Here is a 5,719-nt window from a genome sequence, read left to right as displayed (position 1 = left end):
TTACACTGTAAAGGGTCCAGACTATCCAATTCAGTGAAATATTTAGTCCATAACACATTTACATGTTGATAAACAGCCACGGAATGTAGTAGTATAATTTCATATTAGCCGACGGAGCACTCAAATCCTCGGCGCATTCTGAAGTATAGCTTGTTTTTGCATGTAAACAAAACCGGACCATTGAAGTAAAAATGGCTGCTGACCTCTGCCCTTTTGATTGACACCTTATTTGAACCAATAGCTGCATCTTTGAGGTGACAACAACCAGCGATAGCCAACTAGCACACAGGATGAATAATGGTGCAGCCTCTGTGTGATCGACAGTAGATCGATCCAATTGCATCAGAGTGTGCAAATGACTGTCGTTTCTGATAGCCAATGAACTTCTGAACAGAATAATATGTCATTTGAGTGGGTGTCTTTGATATATCAGCGCAGAAGTCCGTGCGCACACAGAACAATGGAGTCTGGTGCGTCTGTGCGTAAAGAGCGCTTACTGTAGTGTTTTATATTGAAGTTCAGTGCAGTAGTTAGTGCAGAAGAGAAGATGGAGGTGCATGTGTTCTCTGCTGTGCAGTGCTGTCAGAGTCAGTGTGCTGGTGCGTAGATGGAATCCAGTGTGAGGGGTAGGGTAGGTGGGTGATTATCGTTTTGCTATCTAGAGTTAAATAGTCTGATGGCCTGCGAGAAGAAGCTGTCTCGCATTCTGCTGGTTTGGGTCCTGATGCTGCGGTATCGTCTGCCTGATGGTAGCAGTGAGAAGAGTTCGTGGCTCGGGTGGCAGGAGTCTCTGATGATCTTCATGCTTTCCTCACACATCTCTGGGTGTAGATGTCCTGAAAGGAGGGAAGCTCACCTACGACGATGTGCTGGGCTGTCTGATGTGTGTGTGTGTGTGTTTTATGTGTTGGTGTTTGAGGTGTTCTTGCTAACTTCTGTCATGTGTGTGTGTGTGTGTGTGTGTGTGTGTGTGTGTGTTATATGTGTTTGTAATTTGAGGTGTTCCTGCTAACTTATGTTGTGTGTGTTGCTTTTTTTTATATCACAGACAATCATCTGACATTGAATCGAGTGAAGTCTGGGAGCCAGTCAGCAAAAAGCCATATATTGAGGGACATGATGACAGCACCTCTGAAAAAAATAGTAAAAACCACTACACAATGTGTTTATGCTTCAATTACTATGTGTCAGCATTATAGGTCTAAGTGTAAGCTTTCATTAGAGCCAAAATTATGACTGTACATTAAAGCATTCAAGAATTACAGCATTTTATGTGTCGTTGGTTACAAAGGGTCATTTGGAGTCTCCAAGTGGCTTTTTTTGGGAAGCGCCTAGACATAAATTTAGATAAACGTGTAAAACACTCATTTTCTAAGGTATTGTTATCAAATTTGAAACATTTTGCTTGGTAAGACTTTATTCTGTGATCCAAATGTATTTTCCAGCTAATAGCTCCCAGCTACAGTCATCTGCAGGCATCTGTTTACAAAAAAATATGTAGGCGGATTTTTTATTTTATTTTTCAGTGTGTTCAAAGTTCTATTACTCAATACCAATAAGACTTATAGTGATTCTGACTGTTGAGGAACACACCGTCACCTTTCAAAAGAGACCAAATGTCACCTTTCAAAAGGGACCAAAACCATGTATGTACTCCAAATGGTTCAAGAACAGCATGCAATTTACTTTGGGTATGCCTTTTTCAGGCGTTTTAGGCAAATTTGACAGGAATGCTAAAGGGTTAAATATCATATTTATATATACATACAGATACAGATGGCAGGGTTCAGGAATCAACACAGAGTGGCAATCAAAGTATGGGCAGTACGGCAGCAGAGAGTCAGATTAGGATAACAACAAAAAGGATATCCAAACAAAGATGAAGAAGAGGAACACTGCATGGGTGTAGTCACTGATGAAATGACTACTCGGTGAGACTTGACTTGAGCGTGAGTGTTTGAGGTGAGTTTATCTGCAGTCCTTAATGAGCTCTGGTAATTGCTTGCAGGTGTGTGTGATAAAGGTACTTTGATCTGGAGTAGAGAATGGAAGGTGACTGGGTGTGACAGTAACTATACAAATGCATTTATATTATAAATATAATATGTAACAGGGGTGCCCAATCCCGTTCCTGAAGATCTACTGTCCTGAAAAGTTCAGACCAAACCCTAATCAAACACACCTGAACCAGCTAATTAAGATCTTATGAATACTTAATTTAGTTAAATTACGTTTTTTTAAAATTAATTAATTAATTTTCTGATTGCACAAACCACTTCAGGAGGTGGTTTAAGACGCATTCCAGTTGCAACTGGAAAAGTGTAAATAAATTTGGTTGTTAAAGCCACATATATAAACTTCACTCCTCCCAAATTGACAAAAAATAAAGGTGTGAGAGCATGTGGCTGTACCACAGTGAGTACGTTTACATGGACAACAATACTCCGATTTTAATACGATTAAGACAATACTCTGATTAAGAATCTACCATGTAAACAGAGATTTTTGATTACCTTACTAACCTTACCTTATTACCTTACTTCCTATTTTAGTCGCATTACTGAAGTGCAGAATAGACATGTAAACACTTGAAGCTTTCAGTCAATTAAAAATGAAACACCCAAAACTGTACATGGCATCATCACGAAGACGAACTATATGTTTATATGTGAAATTCCGGAGGGGACGTCGGATGACGTCACGTGGGGACGTAATGACGTGTGCCATTAATCGAACTATGTACTATAACATGTAAAACGGGAACATGAAAGGAATATTCTAAAAGCAACTCATGTAAACACCATAATAATCTTTTTGGCTTATTTAGAATAAGGTAAATAATTAGATTACTGATGTCCATGTAAATGTAGTCAGTGTTTCTGCAACATGCATGTACACAAAAATTGCCTCCTGGATATGAGCATCTTTCTTCAGTAAGCATGTGCAAACCGACACAAATTAAACTCACTGCTTGGCATCTCTCGCATCTTCAATCTATGGCATCTGCGGCAGTCTTTGCATGTTCAACACAGCAATCTTCATTAAAAGTGGTGAATGCTAAATTATTTTACCAATGCTGATGACGCTTACTCAACCTTTGCTATCTTTGCCCTAGAAATCAGCTGATGACAAATAAAATTCAGCGCATATATGTTGCTTTGACTTGATCTCCGTTGAATTTGCATAATTGAAAATCAAATTTATTATCGTTTTGTGGAGACACATTCATGTGGCCAGTTGTGTAGGCCTAAATGGAGCAGTTTTCACAAATCAAATATCTGTCTGATTTGAGAAAATGCAGAAAGTGTCAAGTATAAATAGGCCCAAATGCTGTAAATGCTGATAATATACCCTTTTTGTGCAAGTCCAAACATTCAAAACACAAATCCATGCTAATTTAATAATAATAATAATAACAACAACAATAATAATATTAACAATAATATTAATAATAATAATTATTATTAATATTAATATTAATAGTACTGTTACTGTTACTATTAATATTATTATTATTGTTATTATTTACTTATTATTTATTATTATTATTATTATTAATTTATAAAGTGTCATGATTTTGCTAGATAGAACCTCAAGTAGAACCTAGTCTGTGACATGTAAGTTAAGTCAATAGTTGGCCTCTATGAGTTCTGTGCAGTGATACAAACTGTAGCTGGTGAAGAGGGGTTTCACATTATGTCTGAAACCTCAGAGAGGCAGGGGGCAGGGAGGCAATAAGGCACAAGCAAATTTAATATTTTAGTACATCTTGTCTGCTGAGGTGCCTTCATTTAGTTGTTTTAAAGTCAGCATTTATATATCCTTCACAGTTTCTAACAGCTTTAGTCATGCATGTAAGCACCTGGAATAACACCAGCATGCAGAACCACTGACTGATCTGTTTTGTAGATAGTTTAAAACAAAAACAGCCGCTTAAACGGCAACATAAAATGTTCTTTATTTAATCTGTATTTAATTAATGGATTTGGTAACACCTGAGTCATTACTTGTGTGTTCAATGAGTAATTAGTAGTAGGTTACTATGATATTAAAATACTGTTCCAAATAGCTAGTAATTCCTTTAGAAGGATGTAGTAACACTCATTCTGGGTTACCATCATTCTTACTATAGGTATTAATGAAACCAATTATTAACATATTACCTATTGATTATGTAAGTTGTTAAATGTTAATTAAAGTAGTGGTTAAAATGTTAATTTGTCCTGCATTAGTTAGTTAATTAGTTTCACATTAATTATGAAACCATATATAGTTTCTCAGTAGTTAGAGGCATGAAAAATAGTACTAATAAGCTAATTAGCAAATAATGAACTACTTTCTTGTTACTTAATAGCAGTTACTACAATGTTAATATCACATTATTCACTTGTTCCTGTGTAGTTATTCATTAATGAAGGAACAGCATTCTAAAGTGTTACCACACACATATTGAGGGTGATCGTTTTCAGATGGATGTGATGGTAGTTTATTTTACCCATATGATGACAGAACACCTGCTCCCTTCCCTGCAGAGTGAAACATCATGTCTGTCTCTGTCCCAGAGTGTCTGTCCACCGTCTGCTGTGCAGTGACATCTGTCAGAGTGTTTCAAACGGACTGGGAAGTGACCAGTTCTGCTATCTCTGGCCGGACTGGGCAGACCCGCGCTGTAACAACAGACTGAATGATGCTAAATAGCTGATCATATCTGGGCCATGCTGACTGACATTACACCAGATCTAATGTTGCTGAAGGTATGTGTGAGAGTGACACACAGATTAAGTACTCTGACAGGCCACACAATAAAGCCATCAGGTGGAGTGACACGTCAGATGGATGGAGAGAAGGATGAATTGTCACTCTGTGTCAGTTCAGATGCTGTTCTCATCCTGATGTATGACACACACACACACACACACACACACACAGAGCATGGGAACAAATATATATATATATATATATATATATATATATATATAGTTATTTTTATTTTTTTCACAGATATGTCACTTTTGCTTTACACAGCTCCTAAATACAGTTTACTACAGTGAGCTTGGCTTTTGAATATCTACACACCAGCTGATTATAGATACTTTCTGTGTACCAAGGAAAGCTTTGACAAATCTATTTGGCAAGTACAATGTGACTTATAATAAACCATATCCATAACTGAACGGCTCGGACCTCCATTGTGAAATACAAGCAAAGTATTGTAAAAAGATATCATAATTTAAACAGTGAAAGACTATTTAAAAATGCTATGGTTAAATCCTGTTAATTGGTTAACAGGAATTTTCCTTCTATTTATTTTTAATCAGTTATGTATGTGCATAGGGTTGAATGTTTCATCTTATGTTGTTAAATTGTTTGCATTACTGTTGTGTTTGTTATCGTGATGGTGTTTTGTTTTTATGTGTACGACACCATGCACCGTCTATATATTAGTATTTACCTCAGATTGTGAAAAAGCTAATTTGATTCATCACGTAGCTTTCTCTTAACCACCTGTGTCAGTATATTATCAGGGCAAAAAGCACATTTTAGTTATTTGGTATGTCTACACTATTTGAGTTAATGAAATATACTTTTTTTTAACTATACATTTCAGTTCATTCTGTGAAACATAAAATGTTCCTAACATAATGATAATACTAATACTAATACTAATGCTACTACTACTACTACTACTACTACTACTAATAATAATAATAATAAAAAA

The sequence above is a fragment of the Sinocyclocheilus rhinocerous genome, unplaced genomic scaffold, assembly GCF_001515625.1.
Source record: "Sinocyclocheilus rhinocerous isolate Xijiao unplaced genomic scaffold, SAMN03320098_v1.1 scaffold887, whole genome shotgun sequence".
Taxonomy (NCBI): domain Eukaryota; kingdom Metazoa; phylum Chordata; class Actinopteri; order Cypriniformes; family Cyprinidae; genus Sinocyclocheilus; species Sinocyclocheilus rhinocerous.
The sequence above is the reverse complement of the archived record's forward strand: the minus strand, read 5'-3'. Positions refer to the sequence as shown.